This window comes from Pinus tabuliformis, chromosome 4_2 (assembly GCF_031772625.1).
Source record: "Pinus tabuliformis cultivar Carrire ecotype Pingquan chromosome 4_2, CPIR1, whole genome shotgun sequence".
Taxonomy (NCBI): Eukaryota; Viridiplantae; Streptophyta; class Pinopsida; order Pinales; family Pinaceae; genus Pinus; species Pinus tabuliformis.
In genome coordinates, this window is record NC_142304.1 from 1,119,175,917 (window position 1) to 1,119,196,269 (window position 20,353).

The window sequence follows — 20,353 nt, forward strand, 5'->3', positions numbered from 1 at the left end:
GAAGGTATTACAGACTCATGTGCTGGTGTGTGTCTATGTTATTTTAGGCAACAGATTGATCATATTGCAAAATAAACATACACTGGAAATAGGAAAACAACAAGAGAAACATAGTAAGCAAATACAAGAACACAACAAATTAATAAGGAGTTCACCCTATCCTCCAGGGCTATGTCTCCTGTCCAAATTTTAGTGGTGGCCTTCTTTTATTATGTCTTTTAAAGTAGAGAATTACAATGTGGAGCTCAATGTGGAGCTCAATTTGAGTCTCCTGAAATAGAAATGATGTTGGTAGGGTGGTTCTTGGATTCCCCAAGCCACTAGAGTGCACAGAATCTTTTACTTACCAGCTCTTGACCTCTCTGGTCTTCAATGGAAGGAGCCCAATGTGGTGCTCAGTTCCCTACAGATCCTCTCAGGGATTGCTTGAACCTCTCAAGCTCTCTGTCTACTCGATGTTGCCTTATGCCACAGGTCAGCTCAACTCTTTGTCTTTCTGCTTCTTGCTTTACTGTCTCTTCTGTCTCTATTTCCTTTCTTCTCTTCCATTCTGTTCTCTGTCTGTTCATGGATTCAAGCCACTTTGTCTCATGACTGCTCTTCCACCCCCGTCGGATTGCCTGTTGCTGCTTGCTTGGAGTTCCCTGTCTCTGTGTCTTCATCAATGGCTCACAGGGAGTGCCACTGGTCCTATTATGAACTACGCCAGCTCTTCGTCGTCGGCTTATTTTTTCAGTTATGTTGTGGAACGAGTCATCCGCCAACTCAGCGGTCAAATCAAACGTCAAACTTCTTTATGCCGCAGTTTAATCCCCTGTCAATTCTGGTTTCTCCATTGGGCGCAATCTCAGTCGTTAGATCTGGAGCCCCTAGATCCTACGACATTCGCTCATTTCGAACGGTTGACTTGCTCGACCGTTAGCGCGTGATGAGCAACAATTTTCTCTCTCCTACACCTCCCACGCATCGGGCGCTGAATGGAATCGCTCACTTTTCTTCAAATCCGCTTACTGCCCAAGGGTGCCCCCGATATATACCGACGGTTTTGGAGCGCGGGTCCTGCCTTTAGCCTTTAGCGCTTTCCCCATGGTTTTCCCGGCTTCCATGCGATCGAGCGCTTCGAGGCCTTTCCTTCTTCAGGGGTTTTGCCCAGCAATGCGCGCTAATTGCGCATCAGAAATGGCCTCCTTTTCCTGATCCGGTCTTTCCAAGTGCTAGTTTTGCCTCCTGCATGGTTTCCATGGGTCTCGGTCAGCGCGCTTTGACCGAGGTCCTCGTCGTTCCTCACTGGATGAAAATTGTCACTGCCAGAGGTCTTCCTGATCACTCCATGTTCATAAATTTTGAAGTTTGTCCTATTTTGATACAGTCATGGCTCTCTGATTATTTTCATGGACCCAATTCAGACCACGCACCCTCGAGATGTCTGATGGGTTTGATTGGTCTGCGGTTTTTCCCTGCGTGCAGGTTGCTTCACGCACTTCCCCTTCCTCGTGGCCTGATATACTGCCTTGGCGCAACCCTACCTAGGGGCTGTGTGTCATGCCCTGTGTTATTACCCAAAGCCTTTCTTATATTCCAATATTAGTTAATTATCTTCCGTTAGTCAATTTAGCCGTTGGAGACTCTGCTCAGACTATTTATCATGCTAAGCTGGATCTGTTTCTTCAACTTGTCCTGATGATGAACCACACTAGTTGGTTCGAAATGCATCGACAAATGTTTTTCTACATGTGATTTACGCCGAATTTATTCTTTCAACTATTATGGATCACAGAAGCCTCAATTCAACTATCTTTGCCTACTTGAGTGCTTTAAGTTATACTTAACAACATAGGACCTTCATATAGGTGTGCATAGTAAATAAACAATATATTTTTCTAATTATATCAATCATGCATTAACCCAAGAACAGATACACAGAATTATAGAAAAACTTCTTTTTATTGATTCTTTCCCCTGTTACAAACTCGACTCACCTTTTGCACTCAGCTGCAGGGGTCTGTGCACTCAGCAGTGGACTACTAGGCCTTTGCGCACTCAGTTGCAGAGCCTTCTCCTAGTCTACGACCCAAAGACACACTTCACACTACGACTCAATCACTCAGACTTCTTATCCTCATCTTCTATTACTCTTCTCTATCTCCTTTTACACTTAGAGCCTCGCTCTATTTATATAATCCCATGGTCTGCGGACCATGGGTAGGTCTATCCAGCCAACATTACATTAAAAAACTAGGGCATACAACCATGTGACTCTATCATACTTTCGCGCCCCGTGCCCACAATTTGCAGAGCTTTACAACAAGATTCAGCCAATATTTGGGCTTTAATCCCAAAAACATGCCTTGGGGGATTCCATGCCCAACATGTTGAAAATAGTAACAAAAATGCTAAAAATAGAAGTGATAAAAATAACCTTCCTATAAATAGCATTTCGAGATACATTCCAATTTTAGTTAGTCCCTAAACTAAAATTAAGAATTAAATTCGAATTTGATCTTAGCAGCTGTTTGAAAAATAATTAATTAATTCATCTTGAGTTAATTAGTTGGAGAAAATCAAACATGGAGTCTATGTGAAGACATGCAACAGTTATCCCTTTGATTGAGGAAGTCATCCCTTAATTAAGGAGATCAGGATGAGTTGTACTTTGCATTGTAATTAGTTAGCTCAGTTACCTGAGTTAAGTCCAGTTAGAGTAGTTCCAACAGTTTGTGGAATTGATTGCGAGTTCAGTTAGTTAATGCATGCATGCATGTAACTAGTGTACTTCAGATAACTGAATATTCTCTCATAAATAACTCATGCATGTTAGTTCAGTTAGAGACCCAGTTGAGATCAGAGAATGGGACAATGTACTATCAGTTGCAGGAATATTCCCATGAGGATATCTCTTGCATGCAGAAGAAATTCATTCCTTGAGGATTGCACAGTTATTTATGAGTTTGGTGAGTTTTGTGAGAGGTGAATTTACACAGCTAGCAGCCAGAGGACCCAGGAGAAACTGTGCAAGGAAATAGGAGGCTTGGAGGACTGAAGGAAGGCATATGTTGTGTCTATTCAGTCTATGAGCAGCATTGAGGGATTGTATTGAGATCTGGATAGCTTGTGAGATAAAGCTTTGTGTAATCTGGAGATATTTCCACTTGTATGATAATATAGATAACGAGGTTTTTAGCTGAGGCTTTCCCTAGAGTATTCTTTTGTATTCTTGTGTGATTGTTTCTTCTTCATCTGTTATATGTGTTCTATTTGATCCTGCTCAAAATCGATTAAGCTTATGCAAGTTTGTTGGTAGAAGTAGATAAAGTATTTTGCTTTAGTATATTGCATTATCAAGTGATCTACAGTGGGAATTTCTGCATGGTATTAGAGCAAAGGTGATCAAAACAGAGAACAATATACAAAGAAGGGAGAAGTTCAAAGTTTGAAGTTCTTGATTATAGAAATTGAATTCTTATCACATCTCAAATTTCACCAATGGCATTCAATGGTTTGAGACTCGAGTATGCCCTGGATGGAAGCTTGAATTATATAGCCTAGAAGGATTACATGGAAGTGATATTAGAAGACAACGGTTTGAAGGAATTCATTGATCAAGAAGTCCCCAAGCTAGCAGCTACTAATGCCCAAGAATTGGCGCAATGGAAGAAATGTGTGGCTAGAGCAAGGAGGATTCTTCTAGAGGGAGTTCGAGACCACATTGTCTCGAGTCTCCATGGGAAGGAGACACCATTTTCAATGTGGAAAACATTGAAGGATCTATATCAGAACAACAATGATCAGAGGAAGCTGGCACTGAAAGAAAAGCTTCGGAAAATCAAGTGTGAAAAGGGCGACACGATCTCTACATATCTGAACAAGCTCACCACCTGCAGGGATGAGCTTGGAGGTGTAGGAATCACAACAGCCGATGATGAAATGGTGAGTCTTTCTCTCCTTGGTCTTCCTAAGAGCTAGCATAGCTACCAAGACTGGGTAATTGGAAGAGAGAAACTACCAGATTGGGAACAACTGTGGTCGGATCTGATGTAGGAGGAGATAAGGAGAAGCACCAGAGTTGGATCTTCATCAAAGCATGATGATGAAGAAAATCTAGCCTTAGCGAGTAAGGTGAGGAAAGGGAAAGGGAAGGATTCTCATTCCAAATCGAGTTCTTCCCATGGTGGGAAGAATATTGACAAATCAAAAGTGTGATGCTTTCATTGTCATGAGGTGGGTCATTATGCTACAAATTGTCCGCAGAAGAAATCCAAGAAGGGATCCTCGAAAGGATCAGATGGTGAGGCACTAGCCTCATAGTTTGAATTGGATTTCACCCTCATCGCATGCATGGTTTCATTGATGGTGGGTTATGTTTGGTACCTGGATAGTGGAGCCTCATTCCACATGACCGACGACAAGAGTTTATTTAGTACCTTGGAGGAGAAGGACCTAAAGATGCGCATAGATATGGACGATGATGGAAAGTACCATGTTTCAGGTGAAGGTATGGTTGTGTTTCAGAGGGAGCATGGAGCTCCTCTCACCCTAACTGATGTAAAATATGTACTCAGACTAAAGAAGAACCTAGTGTCCATCGAATTGTTGGAAGACAAAGGCTATGATGTAGTCTTTAGTAAAGGAAAGGCATTCCTGAGGCACATTGGCACAGGACAAACCAAGAGAATTGGGATTCGAGTAAAGAATCTCTACAAGTTGGAGGTAGATGACTATGCTGCATTGGGTTCCAAAGCAGAGTTGGTGCAAAGCCAAGATATTGGCGAGCTATGGCATAGAAGATTGGGCCACTTGCACCATGGGGCCTTGAAGATCATGCAACAGATTTATACTGGACTTCCCAAGGGTAAACTGGAGCAAGTGGATACATGCAAAGGCCGTACCTTGGGTAAGTATGCAAAATATTCCTTTCAGGATCGAGACAGTCGAGCTGGAGCAATCATGGAGCGAGTTCATATAGATGTGTGTGGACCATTCTCGACAACCTCCACCACTAAGAAAAGGTACTATGTTATTTTCACTGATGATTTTTCTCGTAGATGTTGAATCTACTTCATGCATAAGAAGGATTAAACCTTCTCAAGGTTTTGTGAGTTCAAAGCCTTGGTTGAGAAAGAATCTGGAAAGAAAATAAGGGCCTTCCGAAGCGACAATGGTGGAGAGTATGTATCTTAACAGTTTAAGGACTTCTATGCAGTAGAAGGAATTAAATGGAAGTTGTCGGCACCCCATAACCCACAGTAGAATGGGGTGGCCGAAAGGTAGAACAAAATGGTTGTGGGAGTAGCTCGAGTGATGTTGCATGACCAAGGCCTACCACTTCATTTGTGGGTTGAGGCATGAAATACAACAGTATACTTGCAGAATAGAAGCCTGCATCGTATATTGGGAATGAAGACACCAGAGGAGGCTTTCTCTGCGAAGAGACCAGATGTGAGTCACTTCAGGATCTTTGGCTCATCAGTATTTTTCCATGTGACCAAAGATGCCCGGAAGAAGCTATAGCCAATAGCTGAGTTGGGGATACTTGCGGGGTACACTAATACACCCCACAACTATCAGGTGTTCTTGCCTACCAATTAAAGGACAGTGGTACACAGAGATCTGAAGTTCAACAAGCAGAAGGCCATGTGAGTTTCCCTTGAGAGGGAGTTCAAGTTGCATGCAGAGGAGGAGCTTTTGGTTCCTAAGGAGGAGGAGCCTTAGACTGATGCAGAGTAGCCACATGCAGAGGATCCAGGTGTGGATACATCCACTCATGTAGAGTCTTCTAGAGATGGGTGGAAATGCTCAAGGGAAGCTGATAGATTGGTGATGGATGTGAGAGAGAATGTGGGACAACCATCTTCTCATCACGGACAGAGGAGATCACCTGAGCGGTACACTAGTTACATGGCCCTAGTTGGGGAATGTATAGAGACCGAACCATCTTCCTTTGAGGAAGTAGTGCAACAACTAGTCTTGGTTGATGCTATGGTGGAGGAGTATGACTCCATAGTCCAAAACAATGTTTGGGATGTTTTTCCAAGACTGGAGGACAAGTCAGTGGTGATTTCCTGATGGCTTTACAAGGTAAAGCAAGCAGCTGATGGTAGTGTTGAGAAACATAAGGCGAGGTTTATTTCCCGTGGTTTCTCATAGGTTGAGGGGATCAACTATGATGAGAATATTGCTCCTATAGCAAGGTACTCATCTATTGGATCAATGTTGGTACTATCAACACAGATGGGTTGGAAGATCCATCAAATGGATGTGAAGACTGCATTCCTCAATGGAAAGATTGAGGAAGAGGTGTACATAGAGTAGCCAGAAGGATTTTAGACCTTCGATTGTGAGTCGCATGTGTGCCGAATCAAGAGAGATTTGCACAGGCTGAAGAAAGAACCTCATGCTTGGTACACCAGGATCGACAACTATTTCACCAGGTTGGGCTTCACAAAGAGTGAAGCGGATGTGAACCTATACCACATCATGGGTAAGCCATTGATCATTATTCTTTATATTGATGATCTGATATTGATAGGTGATGATCAATTGATCAAGTCTTGAAAGGAGGACCTTGCAAGAGAGTTCGAGATGAAAGACATGGGTCTCATGCACTACTTTCTAGGCATGGAAGTATGGCAGAAGGATAGGGAAGTGTTTGGGTCTCAAGGCAAGTATGCCAATGAGATACTCAGGAGATTCCACATGGAGAAGTGCAAGCCCATGCAGATTCCTCTAGTAGGTTATTGGAGGAAGGAGGATGCTACTTCAGGTGGGGTAGTAGCTACTACTATGTATCGACAGCTTGTGGGTTCATTGATGTTTTTAGTGAACACACGACCAGATTTGTGCTTTGCAGTGAACCAGCTAAGTCAAGCTATGGTTTAGCCTACCAAGATGTTTTGGAAGGCAATGAAGCATGTGCTGAGATACCTCAGTGGCACATCTCAGTATGGATTATGGTACAGATGGACAAAGGGAGTGAAGCTTCACGGCTTCACAAATGTAGATTGGGCAGGGAGTCCATCAGATCGGAAGAGCACTTCAGGAGGAATTTTCAAACTTGGTTTAGTTGCAGTTTCTTGGTACAGTAGCAAATAGAGATCAGTTGCACTTACCTCAGTAGAGGCTGAATACATGGCTGCCAGTCAGGCAACATGTGAGGCCATTTGGATGCGGAAAATTCTAGTTGGATTGTTTGATCAAAGGATGTATCCAACTATGATCTATTTTGATAATCAGAGTTGTATCAAACTCTCTGAGAATCTAGTATTTCATGACAGGTCCAAGCACATTGATATCTGGTATCATCATCTTCGAGACTTTGTGGTGAAGAGGATCATGTTATTGCAGTATGTTTTGACCAGGGAGCAGGATGCAGATATTTTGACTAAGGCATTGTCAGAATGCAAATTCGAGTTCCACAGAGACATGATCGGGGTGACAAATAATCCATTTCTTGTTGAGAGGGAGTGTTGAAAATAGCAACAAGAAATGATAAAAATAGAAGTGCTAAAAATAACATTCCTATAAATAGCATTTCAGGATACATTCTAATTTTAGTTAGTCCCTGAACTAAAATTGAGAATTAAAATTCGAATTTGATCTTAGCAACTGTTTGAAAAATAATTAGTTAATTCATATTGAGCTAATTAGTTGGAGAAAATCAAACATGAAGTCTATGTGAAGACATGCAACGATTATCCCTTTGATTGAGGAAGTTATCCCTTAATTAAGGAGATCAGGATGAGTTGTATTTTGAGTTGTAATTAGTTAGCTCAGTTAACTGAGTTAAGTCCAATTAGAGTAGTTCCTACAGTTTGTGGAACTGATTGTGAGTTCAGTTATTTAATGTATGCATGCATGTAACTAGTGTACTTCAGATAACTGAATATTCTCTCATAAATAACTCATGCATGTCAGTTCAGTCAGAGACCCAGTTGAGATCAGAGGATGGGACAGTGTACTATCAGTTGAGGAATATTCCCACGAGGATATCTCTTGCATGCAGAAGGAATTCATTCCTTGAGGATTGTGCAGTTATTTTTGAGTTTTGTGAGTTGTGTGAGAGGTGAATTCACATAGGTGGAAGCCAGAGGACCCAAGAGAAACTGCGCAAGGAAATAGGAGGCTTGGAGGACTGGAGGAAGGAATATGTTGTGTCTATTTAGTCTATTAGCAGCATTGAGGGATTGTACTGAGAGTTGGATAGCTTTTGAGATAAAGCTTTGTGTAATCCAGAGATATTTCCACTTGTATGATAATACAGATGGCAGGGTTTTTAGCCGAGGCTTTCCCTAGAGAATTCTTCTGTGTTCATGTGTGATTTTTTCTTCTTCATCTGTTATATGTTTCCTATTTGATCTTGCTCAAAATTGATTAAGCTTCCGCAAGTTTGTTTTTAAAAGTAGATCAAGTATTTTGCTTTAGTATATTGCATTATTAGGTGATCTACAGTGGGAATTTCTACTCAATAGGCGCCCAACACAAAACTCGTGACTCGCTCTCGAGTCACTCTGTCAGCGCAACGATCTTTGTGCGGAGTCCCTCCAACTATTCTCGAACTGCGCAGAGGTCAGCAGTGCACTGAGCTACTGCTTGCTAGATCTGCTGCATACGCTGTTCCGAGACCTCTGTGTCAAGAGTGCTTCTCTGCATCAATGTGTGCATCCCCCACATGTGTGCAAGCTTGCCTTCGATTTCTACCATGATGGTGAAGGCCTCGTCAATCCAAGGATGAACGCATGCCCTCAAGATTACTTCCTTATGTCGTGCCACGTCCACCTTCTCCTTCAGTTATTTAGCCTGCTGCATCCTTGCAAGCCTCTGAGTAAGGACCACCATCTGCGTAGTTCCTCAGACACTGTCATATTGCTATCAGAGTTCTCGTGCCTTTGCTGGATGTTGGGGTCCTCCTACATATTTGAGAGGACCTTAAGTGATTCTTCCAACATATTTCCTCCAATCCCATTGTGATAGTGCTAGTGCACTGTTCTCTGACTTCCGTGGGAGTGGATGGCTGTGCCTTTAACTGCAGTTTGGCGATCTGAAGGTTCATCTCCAACTAAACCTTTATCCTCCTCCATGCCTTCATCCTCCTCCTCTACGATGATAAGATCCTCCAGATATTCTTCCTCTTCATCGATTTCTACGGTGACAACTTTTCCCTTTTCCTCCATTGACAGCTTGTTGTGCATCGGGTTCCGTGGGAACACACATACGAGAACCATTACTTGTTTCTCCTTGGGTCTTGGTGTGCGCGGTGATTTCAATATTTCTGCCACAATCCCAGCTCCTTCTGGAGCGTCTCCCACAGCCAGGGCCTACGCGGCCTTCTCGGCAATTATTTTTGTTACCTCCATAACATCCTTAGCTGTTGCCATTGTACCTGTGCATAAATATATCACTCGCGATCTTAGGGGCTCAATCAATGATAAACACTCAACAATCAGGGCTCTACTCACTAACTCAATTTGCAAATTACTAAGTGTTGTTTTCTAGGCAGCACTTTGTAATTTATAACACTTTTTGAATTTGAATTCAATCGTTCCCTCCAAATCCGATACATTAATGCTCCCTTGGCGGCATATTTTCCAAATATTGCCCATAAATCACGTCTTAAATCCCTGCCGCCCGCTCCATTTGGCCTCAAGTCGAGTATCCCATCGTGAATCGTGACATCAACAGTCACTTTCTGGTCCACCCGTGCGGTAGCGTAGCCCCCCGTGCGTGGTCGCGGACCTTGTGATTTTTTGTTTCTGCGCGCAGATCCAACCTCACGCAGCTTCCGGGTAGAGTATTTTATAGTCCCGCGCTTCCTTTTAACTACTTGGAGCGCTAAGAATGTTCCTTCCTAAGCTAGTCAGGTGGTCGTGCTAGCTATGTGCGGTTTCCTCCGATCATCCAACATTCTTTCTAGGAAATACCTACCTTTTACAGTTACTAGTTGTGTCGCGCACCTTATCCTTTGTAGTGCATCACCCTTGTTAATTCTCTTAGTAATATGTAGTCCAAGCCAAGGCATCAGATTGATCAATTCACAGCCATAGTCCTCAAGCTTGTCAGCATGATCGTGCGCACCCTGTTTTGTCACTGTGGTATTCTTATTGAGAAACTCGTCCCTTTGTAGGTTTTAACCCCGTACATAAATTACATGCATTTGAATTCCAAAACACAAAAAATAAATAATGCAAGAGCAGAACACATAAAACACATATACACAAATATTTTCCCCTGGATCCCAAAACCGGGACTACGAGCTTGATTTTTCATTATGTTCCTTTCAATGTTACAATACATATTTATACATGCTGAAGCATCTAATACCATGGACCGAAAACCATCGCGTCCAATACCATGGACCGAAAACCATCGCATCCAAAAAACATGTGTGAAAATCATGCACAAAACCATAGGTGGGTCCGCCCAACCTAACATAGGGTCCAAAAGTGGGGTTACGAGTGCCCCTCAAACCCCCCGTTAACTACATGGAAAGAATATAACACAGCCCAACATTCTCCCACTTGTTGTTTTCTTTCCACAGGGGGCCACAAGAGAGCTTAGTCATTTTCCCAGCCCTGAAATGCCCATTGTCTCTCTACACCAAGAGAACTTCTCAGAGCTCACAAATTTTGTCAATGCATCTATAGTATTCTTCAAAGTGTCCACCTTTACCAGCAACACCTTTTTGTCTTCTATCATATCCCTCACAAAGTGATACTGAACATCAATGTGCTTTGTATTTGAATGATATGCAGGGTTCTTTGCCAAGAAAATTGCACTTTGGCTGTCACAATCTATCCTTATAGCTTCCTGTACTAACCCCATACTTGAACACAATCTCTGCAACCAAATTACTTCCTTACTTGCATGAGTGGCTGCCATGTATTCTGCCTCTATAGTTGACAGTGCCACTACAAATTGTTTCTTACTCATCCAATTGACTGCACCTCCAAATAGGTTAAACACATACCCACCTGTAGATCTTCTCTGATCCAGATCTTCAGCCCAGTTTGCATAAAAAAAGCCATGAATATCCAACACTCTGTCCAATCATGGTCTTCCTTGGTAGCACAAACCATAATCACTAGTGCCATGCAAATACTTGAAAACCTGCTTCACTATTGTCCAGTGCTCCTTCCGTGCTTTTGACATAAACCTACTCAATACTCCCACTGCATGTGCAATGTCTGGTCTAGTACAGACCATTGCATACATTAGGCTACCGATTGCACTTGCATATGGAACACAAGACATGTCCTCTTCCTCTTCTTGTGTCTTGGGACACTGTTCAACAGATAACCTCACACCTACAGGAATAGGAACCTTCATCGATTTACTATCTTGCATATTAAACCTCTGCAATATTGTCTCAACATACTTCCTTTGGTTTAACCAGAGCTTCCTCTTTACCCGATCTCTTTTAATTTCCATGCCCAAAATCTAGTTTGCAGCACCAAGATCTTTCATGCTGAATTTTGAGGACAATTGGGTCTTCAAATCCTGGATAACTTCTTTGTCATTTCCAACCAAAAACATATCATCCACATACAAGACCATATAAATAACACGATCACCAATTAATTTAAAATACACACAGTGATCTACTTTGCTTCTGGTGAAGCCAAGTCCTCGTATAAATGTATAAAATTTCTGATACCACATCCTTGGTGACTATTTTAACCCATATAGAGACTTCTTTAACTTACATACCAGTTCTTTCTTACCCTTCACCGCAAAGCCTTCAGGTTGCTTCATGTAGATCTCCTCTTCTAGGTCCCCATGAAGAAATGTTGTCTTCACATGCATCTGTTCTACCTCAAAATCAAAAGCAACAACAATAGATAAAAGTAATCTAATAGAAGTTACCTTGGCAACAGGAGAAAAAATATCACCAAAATCAATTCCCCGCACCTGGGAATATCCTTTTCCTACCAACCGAGCTTTGTATTTCTTGACTTTTCCTTCCGCATTTGTCTTCTTTTTGAACACCCATTTGCTGCCAATGGGTTTCCTCCCAGCCGGCAACTCCACCAGATCCCAAGCCTCATTTTTGTGCAAATATTCCATTTCATCAACCATGGCCTCTTTCCAGAGTTTTCCATCCTCTGAATCCACTGCTTCCTTCACAGTTCTGGGATCATCATCAGTAACAGACAAAGCAAAATTTGAATAGAAATAAGATGGACTATACCTTTCCAGCTGCCTTCTTTCTCAAACTGATCTTCTCACAGTCAGAGTTTGTGGCTCTTCATCTTCTGATTCCTCCTCTGCTGTAGAGTCCGATTCTTCCTCCTTTAGCTCAAACTCTATATTCTCAGGTTCCTTTGGTTGGACTTCATGTTTAATAACATCTTTCACCTCTCTGAACACCACATCTCAACTGTACATAACCTTCCTTGTTACTGGGTTCCAAAGCTTATAACCCTTTAAACCATCCTTATACCCAATAAAGATACACTTTTCAGATATACTAACCAACTTTGTTATTTTCTCCTTTGGAACATGTACATATGCATCACATCCAAATACCCTTAGATGTGAAAGAGAGGGTTTCTTGCCAGTCCATATATCTTGTGGAGTGTTATCCTCCAACATTGATGAAGGTGACATGTTGACCAGGTAACATGCAGTATCCACCGCCTCTACCCAAAATTCATGTCCTAACCCGCCACCACTGAGCATGCTTCTTGCCCTTTCCACCAAAGTCTTGTTCATTCTTTCTTCAACTCCATTTTGTTGAGGTGTATATGGAGTAGTCTTCTGTTGTGCTATACCACACTTCTTGTAGAATTCTTCAAATTCCTTACTGCAAAACTCTCCACCATTATCTGTCCTCGGCACCTTTATCTTCTTCTCTATCTGGTTTTCCACTAGAGCCTTAAATTCATTAAACCTATCAAAGAATTCAGATTTCTTCTTAAGGAAATATATCCATGTATTCCTTGAGAAGTCATCTATAAATGATACATAGTACACAGACTTACCCAGTGATGGAACCTTCACATGTCCAAACACATCACTGTGCACAAGCTCTAATATATGTTTCACCCTCTTACCACCAGAGGGGAAACTCACCCGATTCTGCTTCCCGTATACACAATTTTCACAGAAATAAAAATCCAGAGAGCTATTACTCATACCTTATACCATACTTTTACCATGAGGTATTCGAAGGCCCTTCTCTCCATTATGTCTAAGCCTTTGATGCCACAACATGGTATTTTCTCCAGAGGCCACTAGATTTTCTGCTCCACTTTCAGGAACCATAGAACTGTTGTACCCATCAACAACAATGCTACCTTGCAGCTTGTATAGAGTTCCAATCCGAACTCCCCACATCAATACCAGTGCTCCCCGAACCATCTTGCAGGTATCCTTCACGAACATTGTTTTTACACCTGCATCATCTAGCTTACTAATAGAAATCAGATTTCTGGCTAATGCAGGAATATGTAGAACACCCGAAAGTGTTCTAACCCTTCCACCTTACAGCTTCAACTTTACTTTTCCACGACTAATGATTCTAGCTTTCCTATCATCCCCCAAGGATACATCACCACCATCATATTTCTCATACTCATAGAACGACTCTCTATGGGGAGTGAAGTGAAAGGATGCACCTGAGTCAATCAACCATGCCTCATGATCTACATGTGTACTTGAAGAAGCCAAGTACACATCCCCACCTTCATCTGAGGTGTTTTTCACCTCTACAGAAGGAGCCTCATCAGATCCCTTTCATTTGTCAGGAGCTTTAGATTTACAGTCCCTTTTGAAGTGGCCTTCCTTTCTGCATTTCCAGCACACCACCTTTATAGGCTTTCCTGGAGATTTAGATCTCCCTCTAGATTTAGATCTCCCACTTGATGACTTATTTTTGTTTCTGTTCTGGGACCGTCCTCATACACACAAGGCATCACCATTTTGGCTCTCCATATTTTTCATTCTCATCTCCTCTGTCAACAAGGCTGAGACTATTTCATCAAACTGCAAGGCAGTTGCATTGCTACCTATTGCAATAACCAGACTATCCCACGAATCTGGTAGAGAACACAACAAACTGATGCACTTATCTTCATCTGAAATTTTAATATCAACAAATGCTAACTGACTTACGAAAGTATTAAATGCGTTTAGATGCTCTGTCACCGAGTCTCCATCTTTCATCCTCAGGTTATATAGCTTTTTCCGCAGGAACAGTTTATTCAACAGAGACTTAGATTGGTACAAAGTCCCTAACTTGTCCCACAAAGCCTTTGCTGTAGCTTCCCCTGATACATTCAGAAATACTAAATCTAAGACACACAATCGTATTGTGCTCTTTGCCTTCCAATCCAACTTCTTCCATTCTTCGTCGGACACTCCCGCTGGTTTAGTACCTAGATCTACCACGATCCACTGATCTTTATCCACCAATAGATCCTCCATCTTGAGTTTCCACAACTCAAGATTCTGACCATTAAATTTTTCAATCTCTATCTTTCCACTGCTCGCCATCTTCTTTCACCACCAGAATCCTTCTTGCAGATCTCCCACTGAACAAGGTCTACCATAGACCTGAGCGAAACCCCTCAGCAACAAAGGCATCCCCTTGAAGCCAAATCTGCTCTGATACAAAATGTAGGATTTAACCCCGTACAGAAATTACATGCATACGAATTCTCAAAACACAGAAAATAAATAATGCGAGAGTAGAACACATAAAACACATATACACAAAGATTTCCCCCTGGATCTCAAAACTGGGACTACCAGCTTGATTTTTCATTATGTTCCTTTCAATGTTACAATACATATTTATACATGTTGAAGCATCTAATACCATGGACCGAAAACCATCGCGTCCAAAAAACATGTGCGAAAATCATGCACAAAACCATAGGTGGGTCCGCCCAACCTAACATAGGGTCCAGAACCAATAAAGCGGGGTTATGGGTGCCCCTCAAACCCCTTGTTAACTACATGGAAAGAATATAACTCAACCCAAAACCCTTATCTCATCTTCCAGCTTCTTGACTTTCACTTCTACCAAAGCACTTTTCTTCCTTAATCACACCCTTTCTTTTTGAAGTTCTTGGAGCCTAAAATTTCCCTGTTGGATTTCTTCCTCAAGTCCCATGTGTTCTGCTTCTTGCGACTGTCTGATTCCTTCTTTCCAGGCTCCGCGAACCACCGTATCTACTGGTGCTACTATGTGCGGACTAGGCTTTTCATGCTCCTTAGGGATTACAACATCCGCTCCATACCTCAACTTCGGAGGTGCCCACGGGATCAGGGTTTTGCACATGGTCCTATATGCCTAGAGAACTGTTGGCATAGGTCCCAGTCAACCCGCTTCACATGGTGGACCATGTTCATTGCTTCATGTACTTTGTCAAAATATTCTGCGTGAATACGCTTCTGCGTGCTTGGTCTTACCATACTTCCTAGTCCCAAACGGAGGGTTTGTTCGCGACATTGTCTTGCCCGCACTTACGACTCGATCATATCTCCTACTACGAGTATTATGTGTACTCCTACAAGTTTCATACCATATGCTTGTATCCACCTAGAAAGGTGGGCGTGCGGGCCATTTCGTCCGTCATACTTGTCTTTTAACTACATCTAAGGCTTCCCAAATTTTAGGCGCATCATCCTCTTGCATTCGCGCCAATCCTCAAAACTTTTTTGGTGCATACCCCACAACCTTGCAGGTGTAGCACGCAGTACCCATTTCAGAGTGCCTAAACGCTGTTGTTCCGACACTTATTTTTCAAATTTTTTTAGGAAATCATCCACCTCGCCCAACCTGTCATACGTAGGCAAGTCCCTTACCGTTGTTGCTACACAACACAGTGACCTTGTCATCATGTTATAGTTGAGCGTGGTTACCTCGTGTAACCGGTTCTTCCATCGTTCTATCTCTTCATCAGAATCTGATGTGTAGGAGATTTCACGTTCCCAAGAGATTCGGCCATCCGCAGTTGGATTTACCCAATCTTGCTCCCACGCAGTTATCTTGTAGATGCAGTCTAGATTGTCGTCGCTGTCGTAGTCACGCACTGGTTCTGTGTAGCGCGGTCCTTCTACAGGGTCTAAAGGTACCACTACGCGTAGTGACTTTTTCTCAAAAATCATCTTGCACTTATTTAGATTTATCACTCGATTCATGTCAGTGGCCCTATCTATTCCCAGTAGCGCAGGATAGGGATTGTTTTCATCAACAATCTCTATCACTTTGAAATATGCTACCGCACTCGCACCTTCAATATCTACTGTGATTCCCTACAATCTTCCCATTAGTAGGATCTTTTGTTGGTTCACCATTCACATTTGGATAGGAGACGATTGCAGTGCAGGCTTGCCCATGCGCTCCCATGTCTACTTTGGCAAGATATTCGTGTCCGATCCTAGATCTAGAATTACCTGATCCATCTCGTATTCCCCGATCTGCATGGTCAATCTCATCTCCCTTCATGTTCGCGTCATGTGTTTCCTGAGCTTTTGGATTACATGCGGCTCTCCTAGCGCGGTCCCAACGCATCTAGTTATGGATTCTTACAACCCCTTTACAACCTTTCTGTCACGCAACAACTTTATGCATGTCTCCAAGAACGTAGTGAGCATTGATGGGTCCATTTCCGGCTCCAGTCTATCTTTACTTCCTGAAGCGGAGGCGCCCGCGAAACTCTTCTTAGATTCCATGAATGTCTCCTTAGTATGCTCCAAATAAAATTTTGGTTTCTTTGTTGGAGCCTTACAAACCAAAGTAATTTCTTCGGGCTACTTTCCTTTGTCATCCCCTATCGTGATACCACTCCAGAGCATGATATTTAAATTCGGGTCTTCCTCACGCCTCTCAGACCTCATCATTTGCAGGTTCTACGTCGGGGGAGGTTGGAGTGCTCCTTTATCATGAAACCTCACTATCAACATGGGACAGTCCTTCGTCTCATGATTAAACTATGTACAATATAAGCATGATGGTCTTGTTGGATTTGTACAATTGCGGGCATAATGCCCCGATCCTCTGCAATTGTAACATATCAACTGTTTGCGACCTCTTCTTGGTCCCATTCCACGTCAACCTCATCCACACCCCTAAACTCTAGTGCACGCCATTCCTGCATTTTTATTGAGGGGCTGTGTTTCATCCTGAACTCTGTAGGTAGGAGTCTGATCCATCATCAGTTCATAACTTCTACAAGTGCGCTCATCATGGCCTACTGACCTGCAGAAATTACAGAACAACTGCTAGGAATTCTACGTATAATTCTGTAATAGATGGCAGTTATCTGTAGCATGCTTCCCTCCTATCTGACAAATCGCGCACCACAATGCAGGTGCCGTGCTTGGCCCTACTTGTGCCTCCGATCTTAGTGACATTGGCCCTCTTCCTGTGAGGTAATTCATAAACACTGGGAAATGGTCCTTGTTGTGCCCCTCGCCCTTGCATTTTACGCACCATACCTCATCGCACACTTTTGGATGAGCCGTTCTATCTCGTTTCAAACTCTGCATCTCCAGGCACAAGTTTTTCAGCTGTGCGTGAATCTGCTGGATTCCCAAGTTAGGATCTTGTCTCAGAGTCTCGTGCAATCTCATCGTGACCTCCAAAGCTTTAGCCTGAGTTGTTAGCCTTTGTTGTGACAATGCGTTCTTAAATGTGGTGTTAATAAGGCTACAAAGCACTTGCGGTGTTGCCCATATGTTAAGGTCATGTTCGCTTTGCGAATTGTGCACTTTAGTCTTTGATCTAGCTCCCACGAGGTTTCACCTAGTAGCATAGTTATTTCCTTGAATCTAATGACCGACTATGCCTCCGATTTTGGTTTGATAAATTCCTTGTTTAACGCAGCTTGGATATCTGCTATCCGTACATTCGGATTGTCATTGGAATGCTTAATGTACCAGGTCAGCGTGCAATCTTGTAGATCATTGACCAATGTTGCCTTCTTTATATTGTCATCCATGACACCCTATTCTTCCCATACTGCTTTTACCACGAACCAAAATTGGTCCAGATCTTCATTTCCTACTCCCTTGAACATTGGTAGCTTTATCATGCTGGACACACTACTTCGTGGTGATGGCAGAGGTGGTATGGTCGAAGTCGGGGGTGAAGATGGTGAAGCTAATGGTGGTGTGGGTGGGGGTGGTATGCGCGGAATTATCCGCTTTATCAGATTGATCGCACTTCTTGGTGAAACCTTCGTGAGCTCTTCTTCACCTCTACGTGGAAGTGAAATCAAGGGGATAGTTTCTAGTTCTGTGCTACCTTCATTTCTATAGATCCTCCCACTCCGCGTAGCCCCAAACTTCAATCTATTCACATAACCCACTTTTCGCACAGTAGCATTTTAATCCGTGTTCAAAGATTTAACGTACTTACCTCACGGTCCCTTAAGGAAGCGCCATTCTGCCTCGCTATAGCTGACTGAAGTATCTACCGTGAATTCAATGATGAATCCTACTATGATTTGATCCAACCATTGATCGACAACGTGCACGATCTTATCTTCTGATGCTTCCAGTCTGTGCACCAATTCTGGGGTCCACACAATAGGTTTGTTGAGTTTACACCTTCCTTGGCTATCTGCTAGATTCATGATCCACTTGTACAACTCAGTAGGGAAGGATGCAAAGAAAATTTTGTGGATTTCTATATATAAGTAGCAATCTAACCACTCTTCCTTTGATAATCGCGGATTCCTATTTTCCTGCACCGCGAACTCGTGAATCTTTCTGTCCAACCACTCTTCAATTCCTTTCTTTGTTGGATTCCAGTGATATGACATTAGACATCCCTATGCAGATCCCGGTCCCGACAACGGAACCATTTGTTGGCTTGTTGGGGCCTGACCCAGGTTCAGAGTTAATTAGCCAAACAAATCCTGGTACTACTCTCCCTTTTAGCAACAATCTGCGGAGCATGGAATGAGGTCTCACACGAAGTAGTATGGGAGGTTGCTAGAACTAGGTTTCCACACCCTGGAGATGTTTGATGGGTTTGATTGTTCCATGGTTTATCCCTGATCACAGGTTGCTTCCCGCACTTTCTCGTTGCTCGCGGCCTGATATACTACCTTCGCGCAACTCTACCTAGGGGCTGTGCACCGTGCTCTGTGTTATTACCCAAAACCTTGCTTCTATTCCAATATTATTTAATTTTCTTTGCCTACTTGAGTGCTTTAAGCTATACTTAAGAACATAGGACCTTCATACAGGCGCGTGCAGTAAATAAATAGTATATTTTCAAATTATATCAATCATGCATTAACCCAAGAACAAATACACAAAATTATAGGAAAACTTCTCTTTATTGATTCTTTCCCTAGTTACAGACTTGACTCGCCCTGTGCACTCAGCTGCAGGGGTTCATGCACTCAGTTGCACACTACTAGGCCTCTGCACACTCAGCTGCAGAGCCTTCTCCTACACTACGACCCAAAGACACACTTCACATTGCGACTCAATCACTCAGACTTCTTATCCTCATCTTCTATTTCTCTTCTCTATCTCCCTTTGCACTTAGAGCCTTGCTCTATTTATACAATCCCATCGTCCGTGGACCATGGGTAGGTCTATCCAACCGACATTACATTACAAAACTAGGGTGGACAACCCTATGACTATATCGTACTTTTGCACCCCGCGCCCGCAATTCACAGAGCTTTACAACAAGATTCGGTCAAAACTTGGGTTTTAAGCCCCAAAACATGCCTTGGGGGGATTCCATGCCCAACAACCCCTCGATGCTCACAACATTCTTGGAAACATGCATGAAGCTACTATGCGACATCACAGCTGTAAAGGGACTGCAAGAACTCATCAATAGATGCGTTGGGACCGCACCAAGAGAACCGCACGTAGTCAAGAAGGTTGGAAAGAATTCAACGTGGAAAAGAAGAGAAATGAGATTGACCATGCAGATTGGAGAATACAAGATGGACCAAGTGATTCTGGACCTAGGATCAGACGTGAATTTTCTGTCGAAGCAGACATGGGAGCGCATGGGGAGGCCTACGCTGTAATGGTCTCCTATCCAACTGCGAATGATGAACCAGTAAAAGATCCTACCTATGGGAAGATTGCATGGAATCACCGTAGATATTGAAGGAGCGAGTGCGCTAGTAGATTTTGAAGTGATAGAGATTATTGATGAAAATAATCCCTACCTTGCACTATTAGGGATATATTGGGCCACTGACATGAATGGGGTGATAAGTTTGAAGAAGCGCAAGATGATTTTTGAGAAAAAGTCTCTGCATGTAGTTGTACCTTTGGACCTTGCACAAGGATCAAGTTACACGGAGCCAGTGTGCGACTATGAAAGTGACGACGATTTAGATTGCATCTACGAGATAATCGCGTGAGATAAAGA